This window comes from Zootoca vivipara, chromosome 7 (assembly GCF_965207765.1).
Source record: "Zootoca vivipara chromosome 7, rZooViv2.hap1.1, whole genome shotgun sequence".
NCBI classification, from domain to species: Eukaryota; Metazoa; Chordata; class Lepidosauria; order Squamata; family Lacertidae; genus Zootoca; species Zootoca vivipara.
In genome coordinates this window covers 36,652,362-36,662,843 of record NC_142590.1, presented here as the reverse complement: position 1 = coordinate 36,662,843, position 10,482 = coordinate 36,652,362, and the positions used below count along the sequence as shown (strand labels likewise).

At 43.6% G+C, this 10,482-nt stretch overlaps 1 protein-coding gene across 8 annotated transcripts in view; it reads left to right on the top strand.

Annotated features, from left to right (window-relative positions):
- The first annotated feature begins 282 nt into the window (after nucleotides 1-282).
- The window catches only part of FGGY (FGGY carbohydrate kinase domain containing), a 153,444-nt gene continuing 143,244 nt past the window's right edge, over nucleotides 283-10,482 (top strand). The window contains exons 1-2 of one of the 8 annotated variants that reach the window (XM_060276863.2): nucleotides 354-540; nucleotides 8,997-9,093. The gene's annotated coding sequence lies outside the window, so the exon portion shown is untranslated. Of the gene's footprint in view, nucleotides 541-8,996; nucleotides 9,094-10,482 lie in introns of those variants that run through there. The other 7 variants (XM_088673966.1, XM_035124277.3, XM_035124273.3 and 4 more) reach the window with 7 other exon arrangements.

Genomic DNA, 10,482 nt, shown 5'->3' with positions numbered 1-10,482 from the left:
TTTCATCTTATTTCTTGGTTCTTGGGGGCAGAGAGAGGGGTAAAGAGGGCCTTTGCTGGAAAATAAGCCACACGGCTTTCACATTTTATCCCCGAGGCGGGCATTGCTAGTACTGTACAGTTCCGCAGATGGTGTTTTTTTTTTACAAGCAGTGAGAATGGGAGGGTTGGGGGCGAGACACAGACAAAAAGCAGGGCATGATGAGCAGCTCCTTTTATTTACTGCCCGTTTAAGCGCCTTCCAGGCTCCTCCGCCAAATCCCGCCTCGCGGGCCAGCCGACCAATCGGGATCAGCGGCACCAAGGCGCCGCTGCCAAGAGAGGAGAAAAAGAGCGAGGCCTCCTTCTTTCCCCCTTTCCTTTCCCCCCTCGCGGCAACGGCTCTTGCTCCCGTTCAAGAAGCCCGGAAATTGCCTTGTCAGGAACTCTGTGGGTTTCCCTCTCTCTTTCTCTCTCTCTCATTTTTTTTTTTTTGCTGCAAAGCGTGCGCTGCGAGCGGTTTGTCCACTGTTAGCTCAGGTCATATTTCACTGCTGGGCAAGTAAGTGGCTTCTGCTCTCCAACCCAAATAAGAATTGCCTTCTGTAGCAGAGCGTTCCGTTTCAGGAAATCCTCGCGCAGATGTTTCTTCCCTTTGCGTTGAAGAGGGGAAAGAAAACACCTCGGGCTTTGTTCTCTATCCCTTGCCCGAGGGGTCGTGTCCCTTTCCCCCTCCCTCTTTGGGTGCACTTGGGTTGCCTTCTGGCTTACCTTGGTTGACTTCTGGGGGTTGGGGAGAGAGTTTGAGGTTTTGATCCTCAACTCCAGGTTTGCCTGAAGTGGAGGCATGTGTTTACTTTTGTTTTTGTTTTGTTTTCGCTTTTCAGGTTTTGTTCCCCTGTGTATGTATGGGGCCCAGTATGCAGTGGGACCTAAAAAGTGAAAAGGGAGGTTCCCTGCCCAACGCACCCCCCCCTTGCAAAATGGCAACCAGATACTGCCACATCCTTGAGATGATGCCTTATCCTGGTGTACATGGTTACTAGTCTTGGGGAGTGGGAAGGGTGAGAAGAGAGTCGCAAGTAGCCAAGGGTCATGGACTCTCTTTCTGCATTTGAAGTTGATGCCAGTTGCAGATACGTTTCTGTGGGTCGCCACAGTATTTCAGCTCCCTTCAGCGTCAGATGGAGTGACCCAATGGTTGGGGATGATGGGGATTGTAGTCCAACCACATCTGGGGACCCAAGGCTGGGAAATACTGAAGAGCTAAGACAGACTGGGTGCTTCTGCTTGACTTGTTTGTTGGACGTTCATTTTTGTGGGGAGATTTGACGGTCGGTGTTGGCTTTCCAAGGAGTATTCATTTGTTTGCAGGGAGGTTGACAGATGACATTGCATCAAAGCAAGCATTATTGCACACACTCCAATTAATTTCCCTGCTGCAAAAAGGTACAGGTTTTTTTGGGGGGGGAGGGGGAAGCGGGTTTGTTGTCCTCATCAACCACAATTGTGCAACCTGAATTTGCTGGTATGTGGTTAAATCCTACCTGAACTGAACAGCATTCTGAAAGCGGCCCCAATCTGGGCCTTCTGTAAAGAGAGACGCCTTCTCAGTGCATTATTTAGAACAGGGTGCAAAGTACAGGGTCTGTTTAAATATTACTGAATTCCTTCATGGAAATGATTTCTTTGTGGAAATTAGCCTGCAGTCCACATGCCGATTGTTATTTGTGACAATATCAGAGGTAGGTGTGTGTTGCTTTAAGTATTACAAGTTATGGGAAGCTGTGATTTCTCTGTTTCCTAGTGTGCGTACACTGAGCAAAATACATACTTATGCAACTATCACCATGCAAGTATCATAAATATGTGAAGCACCAAACGTAATAGCCCACACACTGTAATGTATGGCTGCTGTAGCTGTCTACCCTCTTGCCATATATGAGTGCTGTGCTTTTCCCAAACATTATTGTTCCAGTACTGCCCTCCTACAGACAAGAAGTACCCACTGCTTCCAAAGCATAAGAGGAAATGGAGTTGGGTAGGACAAGAAGACAAGGCCTGCTGGGACTAGAGGGCTAGATTGGCCACATGGGCTGTCAGAGGGAGGAGAGGGCAGGCTGTATCAAGCAGGAACCAGGCTATTGTCCTGTGTGGCTTAAGCATGTTTTGGTGTGGTGGCATCGTGGGCACCAGTTGCACCTCCTGTGTTGCCAACACTCAAAAGGGCACCTCTCTGCTAAGTTATCTGCTACACTTTGTTTAGCAGGAGCACCGGACAAGGGTCTCCGTCTCCGAAGATCTTGAGATCAGGCAGATAGGTGGGAAGATGTGATCCTTCAAATCTTCTTTAAAGCTTAATGTCAACCATCTTAATTGGGCCTGGAAACAGTGCCAATCACAAAACGTATAATATGATCATATGGTTTCAGGCCCAGTTAACCATCTTGCTGCCCTGTTTTGAGCTAACTAAAGTTTCTAGGCTGTTTTCAAAGTCGAGCCCATATATATATAATGCATTGAAGTAATCAGAGCAGGTATCTCTGTACAGGTAGGGTTGCAGCTGGTATTATCAGCTGAAGCCAATAAACGGTGCCGTGAGCCTCTGAGGCTGCTCATGCCTCTTTGCTAACAACTGTAGATCCAAGACTGTTCCTGAACCACAAACTTGATCCTTTAGGGAGAAATCCAGAACAGGTTGAACTTCAGTCAGCCAAATAGATGAACAACCTGCTAACAGTACCTTTATCTTGTCTGGATTTAATCTCAGTTTATTGGCTCTTACCCAGTCCGTTAATGTGCCCAGCCACTGATTCAGGGAAGCTATTGGTTCATCTTGATTTGATGAAAAGGAGATAATAGAGCTCGGCGTTATCTGGTATTGGTGACACCTCAGTCTGTATCTCCAGATGACCTCTTCCAGTGGCTTCATGTAGATTTTAAACAGCATGGGTGATGAAATGCAGCCTGATGGAACTCTACAGCATAGCTACTGACCTGTAGTCATCCCAACATTCTTCTTGTCCCAGGAGGGCATCCCGTGTGTTCTCTGCAGGCGTCTCATGTGAGCACTATGTTGTATGTCTTTGCCATGCTCCACGCTGCTAAAAAAAGGATGGTTTTGAGGAGCATAAGGAGATTCAAACCCCTATAGCAGGCATCCCCAAACTGCAGCCCTCCAGATGCTTTGGCCTACAACTCCCATGATCCCTAGCTAACAGGACCAGTGGTCAGGGATGATGGGAATTGTAGTCCAAAACATCTGGAGGGCCGAAGTTTGGGGATGCCTGAGTTAGAGGGACCCCTGGGGGGACTTGCAGTAGTGTGGTTGTTGCTGGCTGTGCTACAGGCTGTTGGACTGAGTGTGCTGTGGTGTTGACTTTTGGGGATGTAGTGGGGTGCATGCCCTAACTGTAGTGATTTAAATGGCTATGCGTGAATATTGGTGGTGGTACTGTCTCTAATTAGTGGGTTGTGGTAGAGTTTCCAGAGTGTCTGGTTGTGTATGTGTGTGTAATCTCACCCAGGCCTGTCTCCTTCTCCACCCCCATCATTCTGCCCGGTCAGTGAGGTCCAGCGCTGAGGGCCTTCTCGGGATTCCCTCCCTGCGAGAAGCAAAGTTACAGGGAACCAGGCAGATGGCCTTCTCGGTAGTGGCTCCCGCCCTGTGGAAGGCCCCCCCCCATCAGATGTCAAAGGAATAAACAAACATCTGACATTTAGAAGACATCTGAAGGCAGCGCTGTTTAGGGAAGTTTTTTAATGACTGATGTTTTAATGTGTTTTTAATCTGTTGGAAGCCGCCCAGAGTGGCTGGGGAGACCCAGCCAGATGGGCGGGGTACAAATAAATTATTATTATTATTATTATTATTATTATTATTTATTATTATTATTATTATTTGGATAAAGCAACTGTTCCTCTGCTAAGTAGTGTTGTGCCTCCAATCCTGGTGTAATGTTCAGTTATGTTGAAAACCTATACATATTTACCAGGGTTTAAGTCCCACTGAGCTCAGTAGGGCTTCTTAGTAGACATCTGTAGGACTGTGAAAAATAAGAAGATTGGTCTGGTGTGAGAAGCCCCTGGTTACTTTTAAATGGATGTGACAGGAACTCTCAGAAGCAGTGTGTTAGAATTGCAGATGTACCAACCATCTAAATAAATGTTTTAAGTTTAGTATGACAAATTACTTAGGGCTGTCTTCCTTTACAATTACGATTCAAGGGTGAACAAGTCCCCTTGAATGCATTAAATTTTGGAAACTGGTTATTGGAACATTCTTGCCGCTGGGTGAAAAATGTCTGCAAAAGCATGTTTTGTAGCATGTATTAAATTTTTTGATTTAATTGTTGAATTTACTGTTGGCCTAGGCTTTCCAGTATCTGTCGCAAATAATTAGACACTTGGTTTAGGTGTTGGTTTGCTAGGATGGCTTTGCTGGGAAGCACACTGGACCATAGCCAATATGCAAATGTTGATGTTCTGTCACTTTGTAGACTCCTTTACAAAGCGTAAATCATTTTGTGGGATGACTTGCTAATACATCTGAGCGCATAGGGAACAAATTAATCCCTGAAGTGCCTGAAATGTCTTTAGGGAGTTTGCCCCCTGAACATCCTTAATCCAAGTTGAATTCTGTTTCACACTTCGATCAGCAGTAGGGTAATAAACAAGAGGAGATGAAGGCTATGTTTTGTTTCAAGACCAAAAGTGATGGAAATGACACAATCTACCAGGGTCCTCTTGCCATTATACCCTCTCCTATTTCATCAGCTGACTTAGGTTGTTCTTCTATATACATTTACCCTGGGAGTTTTTTAAAAAAGGTTTATATTTAACTTGATAGGACCTCTGAGTAGAGTTGTATGTATGGGATTGTACCTTTAAGTCTTTTCTCAGAAGAGTCAGGCAAAATGGTGTTGCCTATCTCATGGAAATGGGGGTCATTATTGAAGACAGCAACAAAACGGTGGCCTTCCTGTGCAATCCTGTACATTCCTGCTCGGAAGTGAGTCCCTCTGAGTTCAAGGGGACTTACTCTCAGGTAAGTGGGTATAGGATTGCAACACCTAGTTAACCTAAGAGTATGCACGCACTGAACTCAAGGGAACAGATATCTAGGAAAGTTATATTTAATTAAGAGAAAAATCAACATTGACATTTATTAAGGATTGGAAACTTCTTATGGAGTTTTTGTGTGAAAGAGAAAATGAACTTATAATACCTGGATTGAAAAAATATTGGCTTATAGAAAATAGAATAGTTGGATTCTATTTAGGGCTTATGTTCTGGGCCCCCGTGCGCATAAGAGAAATCACATAAAGTGGGGAGCACCTTCTAAAAAAAATATTTAAATGCCCATTTCCCTCTGCTCTCCAACTCTCTCTCCTGCTCTCTCCCCAATTCAGACAAAGAAAATATCTAGAGTTGAAGCTCTGGGGCTGGTTGGAGGACACATGGGAAAGTGGCTGCTTCTGCTGTGCTACCCCGTACGTCAGCTGTTAGGCAGGGACTCTGAGCAGCTTAAACAAAGCCCTGTTGCTCCTCAGGTCTCTTTGGGGCTTCCTCTGCCCTCACTGATGACTTCTTTGGGCTTCAGGGAGGGTTTCCTTGTGAGCCATGAGGGCTCTCCAGCTCTCTCCCATCATCTCCTGGTATGATTCTATTTATTTATTTCCTGAGGTGGTACCTTGGTTTATGGACTTAATCCGTTCCTGAAGTCCGTTATTAAACTAAAGCTTTCTTAAACCAAGGCGTGCTTTCCTGTAGCAGCAAGGGACTCAATTTACAAACGGAACATGTTCTGCTTCCAAGGCAAAGTTCACAAACCAAAACACCTACTTCCGGGTTTGCAGCGTTCTTAATCCAAGTTGTTCACAAACTTTTCTTTCAGTTTCTCTTTCCCCCTTTCCCCTTCTGTTCCCTTCTGATCCTTTTTAGAGTAGATCTTAAAAGCATTTATTTTATTCTGGTGTATTATATAAAAAAAGATACTTTGTATTGGGTATGAACGTTTGTATACCTTTGGACAAGTTTCAATAAAAATAAATATTTTAAAAATAGACATTAAAAAACAAACAAAAGTGATCAGTATGGAACTGATACTATGTATAAACTAGTTGAAACTCTTTTAAACGTGAACAAGAAACTCACTTTTGCTGTCACTATACAAGTCAACATGTATCTTCATTGAACTGTTCACTTACCAGTTTTTTATATGAGAATAAGAAGCCCTTGATCTTTCCAGGGATTTAAAATTCTCTTTCAACTTATTTCAGCTTCTCATTCACTCCCTTAAACCTCTGAGTTGTTGATTTTTGTTCCAGTGAATTCTGGAGTTACTCTGTGACAACTGAACATGTAAACAAGCCTTTTTAAGCTCTGTTCCTGCAGTCTGACAAACTGATTAACTTACTGAAAAAATTGTGCATTATTTATTGAGTGCTTGAATTAGCCAGTGCAAACTTGAGAGCCCAGCTTTAGAGAGCCCAAATGTTAATCATCCATTATTTATTGATTTCATTAATCTCGAATTATCAGCTGAAACAACTTTATGGTTTGTTGGACGGATTTTGATTTTTGCTGATATCTGCCAAGGCAACATCTTGTTGCCTGAGTGAGATTTTTGTTTAACCAGAGTTCAAAAACAAGGTAGGCAACCATTCCCTTTCAAGAACATTGCAGACAGGGAAACGCCAATGTGGTATAATGGGACAGAGTTGGACTTTAGAACAGAAATCTGTCCATACCAGAAACTGTGGTTAATCTATCGTTAGTTTAAGCAAGTTATCTTCAGTAGCTATAGTTGATCCAAGCAACTTGACAAACTGCAGTTTTCCAAATTCCTGGCCACTTTGGAGATGGGGGGGGAGTAGTGTGGAAGCTCAAGGCTTACTGTGGGCTTATCCAGACTTGCCCTTGCCTCACCTCATTACCGCCCACCCCCACCTGAATCGGAGCAAACACCAATTGGGTTTCCTCTGGATTTATCTTTGTTCTGATTTATGGCTAAGGAATGGGTTTTCTGGGGAGAAATGGCAGACCAAATGGCAAGACTGCTTAGACTCATGCCTAGAAACTGTGGGACAAGTGAAAAATCACTTAGGTAAAGGTAAAGGGGCCCCTGACCATTAGGTCCAGTCGTGACCGACTCTGGGGTTGCGCACTCATCTTGCATTATTGGCCGAGGGAGCCAGCGTACAGCTTCCAGGTCATGTGGCCAGCATGACAAAGCCGCTTCTGGCGAAGCAGAGCAACACACGGAAACGCCTTTTACCTTTTCTAGGAAATCTTTAACCCTAAATGATAAGGGACAGGCTAAAAAGGTAAAGGGACCCCTGACCATTAGGTCCAGTTGTGACCGACTCTGGGGTTGCGGCGCTCATCTCGCATTATTGGCCGAGGGAGCCGGCGTACAGCTTCCAGGTCATGTGGCCAGCATGACAAAGCCGCTTCTGGCAAACCAGCGCAGCACATGGAAATGCCGTTTACCTTCCCGCTGTAGCGGTTCCTATTTATCTACTTGCATTTTGACGTGCTTTCGAACTGCTAGGTTGGCAGGAGCTGGGACTGAGTAACGGGAGCTCACCCCGTCACAGGGATTCGAACCGCCGACCTTCTGATCATCAAACCCTAGGCTCAGTGGTTTAACCCACAGCGCCACCTGGGTCCCCTAAAATCACTTAGACAAGTGCAAATATGGATGAGCCCTGTGTCTTGTTCCCGCTTTTTCACGTAATGCTTAAATTGTGGTTTAGTGTGGCATCCAATGCAATCAGTCTGCCTTTGTAATTTTTCTAATCCCTTATTGCTCCAAAATGTATTTTTCCTAGTTAAACTTGTTGACTGTGCCTTATAGGAGAACTCTGCTGATTTTAGGATATTTACTCCTAGTCACTGTTGATCTTAAAAAAAGATGCACTGGAGAATTCAGTGTTTTTTGTGTGTAGATCCAGATGTCATGTAGGTGATATCTCAAATGTATTATACTCTGTAGTACTCTTAGCATCAAACAATGTTTTTGCAAGGAAACTGGATTGAGTTACAGGAATGTTGCACTTTGAAGTGATGCAGAATGATAAATGAACGCATAATATTTTTAAACACAGTTCCTCTAGAGACAAACCTTATATCAACAATTGTTGGAGGCATCTATAAACTGAATGTTTTTTTTTTTGTCAACGGCAAGTTAGACTGTGAGATGAAGAACAAAACAATGCAGTGCATCATAGCTGTTGGATTACAGGCACACTTGAGCTTCCAAAGCAAATTATTATGGCCCAATATTGTGCAAAAGTGTGTCTGCATGTGTACGAATGTATCTTTAAAATATATTTATTTATTTAGAAAGGATGGGGAGCCTGCTAGGAGTTCATCCATGGACATATACCATGGCAACCCAGTTAAATTTGCCTTGAGACAGTCTTTAAATCTCTTTTGTTGACCACCACCATTATGCTTTCCATTTTTAAGTTCGGAATAGAGTAGTTGCTTTGGAAGACGATCATCAGGCATCTGCACAACATGACCAGTCCAGCGAAGTTGATGTTGAAAGGATGGGGAGCCTGCTAGGAGTTCATCCATGGACATATACCATGGCAACCCAGTTTTATCATTGTTCACGAAGTTACTGGTTATATACAGGAAAACCCTATTTTGCATGAGGGTTACATTCCGGGTCATCACGTGTGTTGTTAGTGCACTTGTAATCCCGCCCTGCCTCACTCCCATTATACCCCGTAACGCCCCCTTTTCCTGCCACTTCTGGGTTCACAGTGATGCATGCATGCACCAAGAGCGCATTCAAAGCAGGAGTTGCCCACCCACTGTGTGCACAAAACCCATGTCACTCTGTCCACTTCGGGCATGAAAAACTGTCACTCTGAAAGTGTAATTGGCATATGACTGGCTGCAGTGCATAGCATTTGCAGTCTTTGGACTGCTCAGCTGGCAGTAGCAGGAGCTGCTGCTGCTGATACTCATTGGTAATGCTTTTCTTTCTATTGCTTTGTTTAGAGGCACTTGATGAATAGTAAGAACCAAAGTGATGCACACTACACATAGCAGTGCAATAAAATGATTTTAACAGTGCAATACTAGGATTTGTTCCCCGGTAAGTGTATGTAGGCTTGCAACCTATATAAAACATGGGTTGAACCAGCATGTACATTCCTCAATGATGAATGTGGGTTCCTTTGGCTTACACATATTCTTATTCATTTTTTCATGGTAGTAATTTATTTATTCATATTATTCCAGAAACGAATTCAACTATTAACTCATTTTTCCTCTGACTTTCCACCTGATGGGACCACAAGGTGTCTTCCAGTAAGACCATGGCATCCCAAAATGATCAACATTAAAACCATAGCAGCAGACCAAGAAAACAGTTTAAATCACTTTGCAATTGTAAAGTCACAGCAAAGGAAGCAATGTTATAAAATTATCTTCTAGATCAGGCTTCCTCAACCTCCGCCCTCCAGATGTTTTGAGACTATAGTTCCCATCATCCCTGACCACTGGTCCTGCTAGCTAGGGATCATGGGAGTAGTAGGCCAAAAACATCTAGAGGGCTGAGGTTGAGGAAGCCTATTCTAGATGTCTGTTGAGGAGCCATGACCTATAAATCATCATCATCATCATCGTCATCATCATCATCATATTATTGGCAAACTGGACTGATCCTGCAGACTTCATGTGGACAACTTTTTATAACCATGGTGCCACTACCAAAAAACAGGTCCTCTTCACTGGAAGCAAACGTTAGAAGAGGACTCTTAATGTCTGAGAACTGTTGTATGGCATTAGGCACTCTTTAAAATGATGTGTACTGTGTAGGGAAATGGTATGACTCTAGGAACCTTGTTGTTAGTGTGAGGGAGAACAGAGTATACCTGTAATATTTATACTTCCTGGAATGAGATTGAGAAATTGTCTTTCTTACATGTGACTGAAAGTTGGTAAAAACAATGGCAAGAACACAACAGGAACTTTTAAAATAAAACCCTGCACAATTTGTTGATTTGACTTCTGTGAAGTAGCAGTAACTTCCTGAATGTGGGATTAGGAAACCAAAACATGTGATATTGCAATGAGAATATTGGAGAGAAAAGTCATGCAACCAGAGTCTAAAGAACTCGCTATAGGTAGGCTTATCAGCTTACAAACTACAGTGGTACCTCTACTTACAAATAACTCTACTTACGAATGTTTCTACTTACGAATGGAGCTCCGTCCACCATCTTGGATGCAGTTTAGATAGGATTTTTTCTACTTACGAATTTTTAGATAGGGTTGCTTCTATTTACGAATTTTTTCTCCCAATGCATTCCTATGGGATTCGACTTACGAATGTGCGTTCGGAATGCGTTAAATTCGTAAGTAGAGGTACCACTGTATTTCCAAATAGCCTGCAGCACTTCTGATGGTCTGTGCCTGACAAAGGTGGCGGGGGGGGGGGGAAGGGGGAGGCTTCAAACCAAGGGTTCTACTGGTGAGGTCG